General features: G+C 44.4%; 1 pseudogene; it reads left to right on the top strand.

Annotated features, from left to right (window-relative positions):
* Positions 1-734: 734 nt before the first annotated feature.
* On the top strand, positions 735-1,671 carry LOC109378393 (olfactory receptor 10Q1-like; annotated as a pseudogene).
* Positions 1,672-11,750: the final 10,079 nt, after the last annotated feature.

Below are 11,750 nucleotides of genomic sequence, written 5' to 3'. Positions count from 1 at the left end.
TTTTGTATGCATAATGTTGAAGCATTACAGTACATATTTTAGAATTACACATATAAATTAAAATGTAAACTAATCTCCAGGGATAAAAGTAAAAAAAATAGTTATAATTCTGACCTATAAAGACTGAGAGGAGGCCCAAAAGATCCTTGTAGGTTACTGAAATTGTTCTATTTTTTAATCTTGATAGTGATACTAGTATATTTACTGTGTAAAAAAATAGATCAAGCTGTATAATTAGGATCTGTGAAATTCTCTGTATGTTATATTTCAATAAGAATTTACCAAAAAAGTGAACAACACATCCATTTATCTAATTTTGAAAATACCTACAACTATACAACTCTTTAGTTTAATTTAAAAACAATTAGCCCTTGTCAATTGGATTTAAAATACACATACCAGAATTTTTTTAAAAAAGACATTTCATTAACAATTGTCACCCCAATAAACTTTAATTAAAAAAAGACATTTCCCCAGAAATATCTACCTCTTTGACACCAAAAATGTCTACAGATGAGTATCTATCCCACTCATAAAGATTTCCACCGAAAAATATACCATCCCTTCTATCGTGCATTCATTCTAAGCATTGAGATTAGAAGCTTGATACTAATAGATCATTTTAAATCAAAAAGCACAATTAAAGTCACTGCTCTTCTTCGGCCAATAAGGTAACTCAGCAAAGGAAGATTAGGTTCTTTATGTTCTTCTTTTGCAGGAGACATGTTTGCTAGGAGCCTGTCCTCAATCAATCCGGACCCACTGAGTTTGTGTTCGGGTGTCCACCGCTGTCCCTGAATTCCAGGCCCTCTTCTTCCTCCGCCTCTGCTTGACAATCATTTGTGGCAATACAGCCATCATCTGGGTGGTATGCACCCACAGCCCCCTCCACACCCCAGTGTATTTCTTCCTGTCCAACTTGTTCTTCGCAGACATCAACTATACCAGTGCTGTGGTGCCCTTGATGCTTTCCAACATCTTTGGAGCCCAGAAGCCCATGTCACTGGCTGGCTGTGGGGCCCAGATATTCTTTTTTCTCACACTTGGTGGTGCTGTTCTCTCTTGGCAATCATGGCATCTGATTGCCAGGTGGCTATCTGCCACCCACTGCACTACACCCTCATCGTGACCCAGAAGCTGTGTATCCAGATGGTGGCCTGCGCCATGGGTCTGGCCCTCTACCTAATGCCCCTGCAGCTCACATCCTTAATCTTCACTTTGCCTTTCTGAGAGCATCTCCCAGGAATCATTCACTTCCTCTGTGATGGCCTCCGGTCCTGCAATTGGCCTGTGCGGACACCCACATGCAGCAGGCGTCCTCTGTGTTGTAAGCATCTTCATGCTGCCTGTCCCCTTCATCCTCATTTCTGTCTTCATCCTTATGTTCGTCACCTCAGCCATCCTGCTCATCCATTCTGCTGAGAGCCGCTACCCAGCCTTCTCCGCCTGCTCCTCCCACCTCACCTTGGTTTTGCTGCAGGGTGGCTTCTGTGCCTTGGTCTACCTGCATCTCCAGTCTAGCTCCTCAGTGGATGAGGACCACCAGTTTGCCCTTGTTTACACTTTTGTCACCCCTCACTCAACCCCCTGATTTACAACCTTAGGAACAAGGTTGTCAAAGGTGCCCTGAGGAATGCCATCATTGGTAAAGCAGCCTCTGACACGATTTGAGGGCTTAGAGAGGCTGAGGTGGGTGTCTGTAGATTGCCATGATAATGAATAATAAACTCTCAATGACAAGTGTAGAATTATAATATTGACTTCCTCACACTTTGCAGTTGAGGTTTCTCTTCTGCCGTATTTGCAGAAGACATTCCTTTTCCTGAAGTGCTTTGAATAAGATTTGAAAATTTAGACAAAACTGTCAGTGTAGGAGCTCTAGTCTGGTAGCTCTAATCTAAAGGTTCACAGCTCACGCATGGCCATTGCTCTGTCAGGGAACCCCCACCCTACACATGCTGTGAATAAAGACTGATTCATCTAGCGTCCTACCTCTTGAGGAGGCAATGATATTAATTTGTCCTGTGAAAAAATGCCTCAAGTAAAAGGCTATTCATTAAGACATATATTTTCCTCAAATAAATATATTTTACTATTGTTTTAGAGACGAATGTATGGCAAGTCATAGCTTAGATAATGCATTAATTTCCTTCATTCCATGCATCCCAACTGGTTGTCTTCATTTTCTTTCATTCTGCCATGCCAGGCAGCAGTCAGGAATTAGCACTCATTGACAAGGCACTCACTGTATGTCAGCCATGTTAGAGAATGGAAAACTGCATCTGCTTGATGCCAGCACTGCCTGCCTGAGCTGGCTTTGCTGGTGGCTTCCAGGCAGCCTTTCCTCTTCCTCCTTCGTCTCGTCTTTCTGTGCCTTCGTAATGGCTGCTGCTCGGAGATCCACTCAGCAGATGGCGCCACGGTTCTTCCCACCGCAGCAAGGTCCTGCTGCGGAGGCTGTTACATCTTCCTGTCCCTGTGCCACAACCACAGATAAACCCTCAAGTAGAAGCGACTTCCCTCTGTGGTGTTAACAGCTGACACCACGCTACTCAGCCTTCTCATTTACACCCTGAAGAACAGTGAGGTGAAGAGGGTCCCAGAGACAGTCCTTAACAGGAATGACCTCGCCCGGAGCAACTGTCAGGCAAGGGTCTGGAGCCAGCCCCTAAAGCTAACGTAGCAGCGACTCCAGGAAGAGAGTACGAGTGTCTGCAAGTGGACATTAAGTGAAATAAGTCAGTCAGAGAAAGACAAATACCATATGATCTCACTTATATGTGGAATCTAAAGAACTGAATAAATGAGCAAAGTAAACAGAAATAGCCTCAGAGATATAGAGGAAAAACTGATGGTTGCTAGATGGGAGGGGGGTGGGGATGAGGGAGAAGGGGAAGGGATTAGACAGCATAAATAGGTAACCACAATATTGCCACAGGGAATATGAAAGACAGTCTGGGAAATATAATCAATAATGTTGTAAATATTTTGTAGGGTGTCAGATGCACGCATGTCTTGTTAGGGAGACCACTTCATGGATGGTGTAGAGGCTTGATCACTGCACTGTACACCTGAAGCTGATGTTGAATAATATTGTATGTCAGCTATAATTTAATATATATAGTCACGGGATGTAGAGTATAGTGTGGAGTGTGGAGGCAACAAAATTGCAACAGATATGTAAGATATCGGGGCAGGGGGGAATGTGGATTGGGGAAGGGGGTTGTCACTTTGTGAGGGGTGAAAAGTATAACTATTGCATTGTTTATTACACGTGAAACTAATAAACAAAAAGTCAATGAATTAATCAACACCAGACTTTACAACAAGAAAGTTTAAGGAAGCCCTTTCGTCAGAAGATAAATAATGCTAAATGGAAATTTGGATCTACTAAAAGGAATGAAGTCCACCAAAAGTAGTAAATATATATGGAAGTACAAATGATATGATTTTTATGTCAGCAAAACTCAACATTAACTTATTTTCCTTATCATAAAATGTGAGTTTTGTCACAAATAAAAGAATTTCCATCTTAATGTTTTCCCATTCATGCACCAAATATTAAAAACCCAAATATAAATGTTCACTTGATATAGCCACAGCTCCCTTCCTAAATCCCCTGAAAGTTAAGTGTGCTGGCCCCAAACCAGGCTAAAAGCTAAGAGTATTGTAATTTTTAAAGCCTCATGGACTATGAAAAGTATCAGAAATGTACCCAAAATGTGCTCATTTTAAGGAAAGAACCAGTAAGATTTAAGGAATAGCTCTATAAGGAAGTAATTCCACTTTGCCGCTTTGTCAGATATCTATCAAGTAATTGTCTTGCCCTCTGAGATTGGAAATAGCATCCAAAAAGTGGAAGGGAAGTGAGCCAGCCTATGGTCCTAGAATTGCAACACGCTCTGGGTGGGAAAGGAAACAAACATCCTATCCCATGAAAACTCATTGGAACCACCTTTACAAGTACAGGTGCAAAAAATGGAAGAAGCTTGCTGATCATAGGAAGAGTCAGCAACACATATTTAGGATAAAATCTAGATGTTACTCTACAGACTGCCTCTGGGGCAGCGGTAGCCGTTTTCACATCTGGCTTGCTGCCAGATTTAAGATATTTGCAAATCTGTTTGGAGAAGGTGCCAAGTAGACCATTTACAGAACCCTTAAAAGAAGCATAACACTGTCCAGAACTTTCAGAGAAAAATAAAGAGACAAAGACTTAACCTGGAGGGAAAAGGAAAAGCTTATTACTAAAAGGAGATGACACTACATCTTTTCAAAAGTGGAAAATGTGTCACATCTGTCAACAAATAACTAAGCCAATGTCATGATAAATGCTCAGATAAAGACCAATTCCCAGGACGACTTCCCCGACAAGTAGAGGAACAGCCGCACAACCTCATCCCTGTCCAGATTAGGGCAACCTGCTTAATGACCATTTCTACAGCTCTAGAACACATCGATTAATTTGGTCCCTACGCTATTTTCCCACCAGGTGGCGCTCAAGTCAAATAATAAATCAGTCTCAGCTCTAAGTTTCATCTCCTCGGAAAGGATTTTATAGATTTCCTTGTCTTCAGAAAATGTTAATGAATTGAGTGAATTTTTAACCAAGTTGTACTTCATCCTTGGGGACCACACTAACAGGTCTCACTTTAAATTTACGGCCTGGATTTCAAGGGAGCTCTTGATGCCCCCAGACCATCACACTGCAATTCCACGGTCCTTTTATTCTCTCACTGTTGTAAAGCGCATAAAGGATGGTTAGGACTGCTAGTGACAAAGGAATATATGTGCTAGAGGACCATTTCCACCTCTCCCTTGATCTTTACAATTCCAATACCTTCTCTATCCTCAGTCTCAATCAATGACTAGCTTCTATTTCATAAAGAAACTTGGAAGCATTCAGAAAAAATTTCTACAAATCTGCATCATCCCATCTGCCCAATCTCCAGCACTTGTGCCCAAATATTCAAACTCCCTGCCGGTTATAATTCTCCCCCTCTCCTTAGCAATTTTTGCTCTCTGCATTATTTGACTTGAGCGCCACCTTGTGGGAACATCAGCTACTTTGTCTATTAATTCTTTCCCTCTTCATAGTATTAATAAAACATGTTGGAAGAGTTTTGTGCTTTTTAAGTCTAATTCCTTTTTCTCGGTCCATCCAAACCAATACGAGGCAAGTTTCCCCACCACTCCACCTTAATAAACTCTTCCTGTGAATATTGCAAATGACCTCCACATTACTAAACCCAAAGGCCCCATGCCAGCCATTATTTTTACTCGGTCAGCCATACTAGAGATCCCTATCATTCTTACTTCCTGGATATATTTTATTCACTAGGTTTCCAATTTACCTTGGTCATTTGTGGGGTTTTTTCCTCCTATTTCACAGGTCACTCCTTATTCTCCTTTGACAATTCCACCCCTTCTCTTTGACTTGTTAAGGTTTTTGTATTGGGTCTTCAGAAAAGTCATGATGTATTTTGTCTGTTTTTCAAAGGTCATTTATTTATATAAAGAACAAAGATCAATCAATGATATATTGCCCTTTTTTTCGATAACCTTTTGCCATCTTTCAGTAAGCTTCATAATTCCTCGTTCGTAGAAGGACTTATCTTTATTTGTGAAAAACTGAACAAGGTGCTGATTTACAGCCTCATCTGACTTGAACGTTATACCATGAAAGGAGTTTTGAAGAGAGTGAAACAAGTGGAAGTCTGACGGCGCAAGGTCAGGTGAGTATGGTGGGTGTGTCAACACATCCCATCCAAGCTCCAATAATGTTTGATGGGTGATCAAACTTGTGTGTGGTCTTGTGTTGTTGTGATGGAACACAACTCCTTTACAATTAATTAGCTCTGGACATTTCCAAATGATGGATTCATTCAAACTGTCCAGTTGCTGACAGTACACATTTGAATTGATTGTTTGGTTCCTTGTTAGGAGCTCGAAAAACACAACACCTTTTAAAATCTCACCACACTGAGAGCATAACCTTCCTCTGATGAATGTCTGCTTTCGATGTTGCTTGAGGCAAATCATCATGTTGGAACCAAGACCATTTGCACACCACATTGTTGTAAACAATCCACTTCTCATCACCAGTTATTAGTCGCTTCAAAAAAGGATCGTTTTCCTCACATTTAATGAGCATATTGCAGAAGTTTATACACGCAGTCAAATGAACTTCTTTGAGTTCATGTGGAGCCCAAATATCGAGCTTGCTTACGTATCCCAGCTTCTTCAGGTGGTCATGAATGCTTGAATGATGGATGTTCAATGTTTCTGCAATCTGTCATGTCATGTAACCTGGGTTTGGCTCGATCAATGTCTTCATTTTGTCATCATCAACCTCGTGGGCCTCTGACCGAGGAGCATCGTTGAGATCAAAATCAACAGCACGGAATTTCGTGAACCATCGTTGGCACTGATGTTCTTGTAGAGCCTTGTCACCATAAACTTTATGCAACTTTGCACAAGCTTGACGCGCATTCTTCTCTTTATGGAAGTAAAAGAGTAAAATACGACAAAAATGCACAGTTTGGTCTTCCATCTTCAACTTGTTGTAAAATCTCCAAAACTCAACCAAATTGCTCATTTTTTTTTCAGAATGAAGCTAGAACTGTCAGTTGTCAAATGACATAGCAATAACCTAGATGCAAATGACTCTAGTACTTCCCAAAATGAACTAGTGCCATCTGTCACAAACATGCGTCATGACTTTTCCAAAGACCCTATAGTACATCAGGCTCAGTCCTCAGGCCTCTTCCTGTCCTCTGTCAATATGCAGTGCTTCAGTAAATGCATAGAATCCCATGGCTTTAAATGTTATTTAACTGCTAAATACTCACACATATATATCTGCATCCCAGACCATTCTCCCTAACTCCACACTCATACTTGTATATCAAACTGCCTGTCCAAATCTCTACTTTGTTATCTATTCAACATTTCAAACTCAGAATGTCACAAAAACAAACTCCTGATTCCATTGCCACTCAACCCACCACCACTACTACCACCAGCACCACCACCAGCACCAGTACCACCACCACCACAATGCCCCTCTCTCAGAGAAGGCTTCCTCTTCTCAGTTCATCACAATTCTACCCTGTCAATTTCTCAGGCCAAAAATATTTGTTACTCTTCACTTTATTCGTCATACAATGACACTAACTTCTGCTGGTTCTACCTTCTAAGTATCATCAAAGCCCAGCATTTCTCACTATCTTTACCAGCACCACAAGTAGTTCTTACCTAGATCACTGATGTTCACACCCTGCTTCCATGGTTACTGACCCTAACTTCACCCCATGCATCCCAATTGAGCAGCCAGGGTCATCTTGTCACAGGGAAGTCAAGTCTTGTCTCTTCTCTGATCAAAGCTCTCCAAGGGTGCTCTGTTTCATTCTCATCAAAACTGAAGTCTTTAATGTGACCTGCAAGGCACAATGTGATCTGACCTCGTCTCATGCCACTCTCTGGGTTCACTGGCCAGCTTACTGTTCCTCACTCATGTGGATATCCTTATGACTGACTCCCTCACCCTCTTCAAATATTTATTCAAGCATGGTGTCCTCCATGAAGACTGCTTTGACCACCTACTTAAAATTGTAGACTTCCCCCCTAGCCTTGAGGATCCTCCTTACCATCTTCGACTTTTTATTTTTCCATAATATGTATGAATTTCTAACAAAACATGATATCTACTCATGTGTTAATTATTTTCTCTCTTTCTCACTAGAATCTAAGCTCACAAATACAGGAATCTTTGTTTTGTTCACTGTTTTAACTCAAGAACCTAAAATATGTCTGGCACATGGTAGTCACTCAATAAATATTTGTGAAAAGAATAAATTACTAAAATGTGTAGAACCATACTACTCTGCCATAGGAAAAGATGAAATACTGCCATTTGCGACAACATGGATTTCTCGAGATTATTATGCTAAGCGAAATAAGTCAGAGAGAAAAAGTTGAGAACCATAAGACTTCACTCATATGTGGGCTATAAAACTGAAAGGAACAAGACAAACAAAGAAATAAAAATTCATAGACACAGACAAGGGTTTAGTGGTTACCAGAGGATAAGGGGGGTGAAGGGTGGTAGAAGAAGGTAAAGGAGGTCAAATATATGGTGATGGAAGAAGTGACTCTGGGTAGTGAGCACATAATGTGATATATGGATGATGTATTATAGAAATACATACTTCAAACCTAGGTAATTTTACTAACCATTGTCACCCCAATAAATTTAATTTTAAATAAATAAACAAAATATGTAGAACCAAGGTCTTAAAAAAATTGGTAGAATCAAATTTTTGGTTGTACATAGCAAAAATAAATTGAACTAAAATTAAATAAATTTAACTAGACTTCAACAAGTCACCAAAACATTTGCAGAACTTTTCAAAATCTTTTCAAAACACCTCCTTATGTTTAAATTATTATATACCATATGAATAATTTTAAATATTTTTTAAAATATTGGTTACCTAGTGACAGGGCCTGGGCACATTCAGGCACGCACGAGCAGAAGCCCGGAACACGAGGCCCAGGTATGTCCAAATATGTGCAGGCTGGGATACAGGACACGACCCTAGAGCCTGTTGCACAGGTGTGTAGGCTCCAGTTACATAAGCCCTTATGTAAGCATGACTTGCTCTTGCAGGAGGGAGCATGTGCACTGCCATGCGCTCTCCTCCCGCAAACCACTATGTAAGGTTGCTATTGCAGATTAAAGGCACTGGTTCCTCCTCATGTCGGCTCCGCGTGCCTTTTTTACACTGGGCATCTCACTGCCGAAACCTCACATGGTGTAGTCGGCCCTATTGGAGGAACTTCCCCAGGTAGACGGGATGTGGCCCCCGACATCCTTCTGGTACCCAGTCGCGGTGTACCTGCTCGCTTGGACTCCGCCAGAGGACTGGGACACCATGCGCCCCCGACCGGAAGATGTCCGGAAAGCCCTGGGTGCATTGGAGCTGAATGCCCCGCTGGCGCCCCGGGAGGCAGCCAGCCAAGCGGCCAGGATATTCCTAGCAGTCTTACGACATGCTAGCCGTGACTTTCAGGAGTACCCGGGCCGGGTGCAGCAGTTAGAGTTCCGGGAAGAGGATCTGGAGCAACACCTGGCGGAGGCTGAACACATGCTCCAAGAGTCCCCCGAGTCAGGGGCGCCCTCCCGGGCTAGCAGCCCACCAGGGTCGGTGTGGCACACCCGACTAGTGGTGCGACAAAAAGTAGGAGTCGAGGAGCTGCTGGCTCCTGGGAGTGGGGCCGCCGGACGGGGCAGTCTGTGTGCCACGTCTCCTAAACCATGTACACGGCCGTGGAGGCTGAGAGAGCTCACTACGCAATGCAAGCAGCATCTGGGTAAGTCGTCCCCACTTGGTTGTTGCGCTTGTGGGATGATGGGGTGGACAAAACAGAATTAAGCCCCACTTAAATGGCGCAGTTTGCCAGCGTCACCACGGTGCCCTCCTTGCCGCAGTGTTTGCAAAACTTGCCCCAGACCAACCCCCAAGCCGGTAATCAGACCCTAATTAACTGGCTCATGGCTGCTGCCTGTGCGGCCTGGGACAATGCAGGGGACTTGCCAGAACATGTGAGTAAGTGGACCACCTACTTGGACTTGGTGCAAGTCATACGGGAAATGGGCGTGCGGCAGATGATGTTTGCCTTACAGTATAGCAGCCCCGATGCAGAGATATTCACAGCCCGCATGAAAGACCTTATCCGTGCTAACAGTCCACCGGGCACCTTTGGGACTATGGCCGCCTTATTACCCCCTATACAGACCTGCCGGCCCATGAAGTCATAGGGGCTTTGGCTAGACTGGGAGACGTAGATGTCTGCAGGCAAGGCCAGACTGTGCAGGTGCAGACTATGGCCAGAAAGGGCATGAATCGCCCCCATTTCCCAAAATGGGCTATGAAAACTACACCCAAGGGCCAGAGCTGGGGAGAGGCCCTATTAAGCTGAGCCGCCGGCAAATATGGTTTGATCTGGTGGCCACTGGGCTGGCCAAGGAGAAATTCGACGGCCAGCCCCTTGAGGTCCTCTTGGCCCTCTGGCAGAAGCTACGGCCTGAGCAGAAGTTCACCATATTACCCCTGAAGGAACAGAAGGGGACTGCCTGGGAGTTGCACCTAACTGACTTCCTCCCAGACTAGGGGACGGGCCAGGGAACCTGGTTAACAGGGGAGCTGGATAACCTGAGGTTGCACGTTGAGCTCACCATATAATGATCCCCCTGAAACGTGCAGCGGGTGCTGGCCCTCATGGACACTGGGGCAGACAGCACCCTCATATATGGCAATCCAGACCATTTTCAGGACCCGAAAGCCACTATTGAGGGGTATGGTGGATGACACATCACGGTACGTAAAGTCTCCATCACCCTGAGCATCGGAGGTCTCCCCCCTAGGAGCTATGAGATCTACATGTCTCCTATTGCTGAATACATCCTCGGGGTGGATGTGTTCAGGGGACTGACCATCATGACAACTGTGGGGGAATTCCTCTTGTGGGTGTGCATGGTGAAAACAGTGGTTAGAGGACAATCCCCAGCACACACCTCTCCACTTGCCACAGGCCACCGGAGTGGTTAACATCAGACAATATTGTTTTCCCAGGGGGCATGAGAAGATTGGGCATACTATTTTGAAGTTGGAAGAGGCAGGTGTCATACAGTCCACCCATAGCCCCTTCAACTCCCCGGTCTGGCCAGTATGGAAACCAGACAGTTCCTGGAGAATGACAGTGGACTACCAGGAATTGAATAAGGTGACCACCCCCCCTGCTGCATGCTGCTGTTTTAAACGTTACAGAGTTGATGGACCGCCTCTCGCAGGAATTGGGACGGTTCTACTATGTGGTAGACTTTGTCAACGCCTTTTTCTCCATTGACATTGACACTGCCAGCCAAGAACAGTTCGCCTTCACCTCGGTGAGGAGACAATGGACCTTCCAGGTGTTGCCACAAGGCTACCTGCACAGCCCAACCCTGTGCCATAGGCTGGTAGTGGAGGATTTAGCCTCCTAGACCAAGCCCCTGACCGTGTGCTTGTTTCACTATATAGATGACATAATGTTAACTTCTGATTCTCTTACAGATTTGGAAACTGCTGCCCACAGTCTCCAAGACGCCCTAATGGGTTGGGGGTGGGCCATCAACGAGGACAAGGTCCAGGGCCCTGGCTACTCTGTCAAGTTCTTGGGAGTTATTTGGTTGGGTAAGACAAAAGTAATCCCGAGGCGGTCATAGATAAGATACCCTTGAACAGAGACAGTGAGGCAGTTACAAACTTACCTGGGGCAACTGGGGCTCTGGTGAATCTTCATGCTACATTTCGCAATGCTAATGCGACCCTTGCACTGGTTGGTTCACAAAGGGGAGCCCTGGGATTGCTCCCCCGATGCCGAGCAGGCATTTGGAGTGACGAAACGTGCCATAGCACAGGCCCAGACCCTAAGGATCATTGACCCAACCCTGCAATTCCTCCTGACCGTCCAAGTGGAAGACTCTGCGTTTGGCTGGGGTCTCTGGCAAAAACAGGGCATGAGGAAGACGCCTATCGGGTTTTGGTCCCAGCTCTGGAAGGGAGCCGAAGAACGGCACTCCCTGGTGGAAAAGCAATTAGCAGCAGTGTACACCGCTCTGTTGGCCTGTGAAAGCATCATAGGTCCATACCCAGTCACGGTGCAAATGACCTATCCAGTGGAAAGATGGCTTTGGTCTTGGGCAA

Source organism: Hipposideros armiger, unplaced genomic scaffold (genome assembly GCF_001890085.2).
Source record: "Hipposideros armiger isolate ML-2016 unplaced genomic scaffold, ASM189008v1 scaffold_1940, whole genome shotgun sequence".
Taxonomy (NCBI): domain Eukaryota; kingdom Metazoa; phylum Chordata; class Mammalia; order Chiroptera; family Hipposideridae; genus Hipposideros; species Hipposideros armiger.
This window is presented reverse-complemented; position numbering and strand designations above follow the sequence as displayed.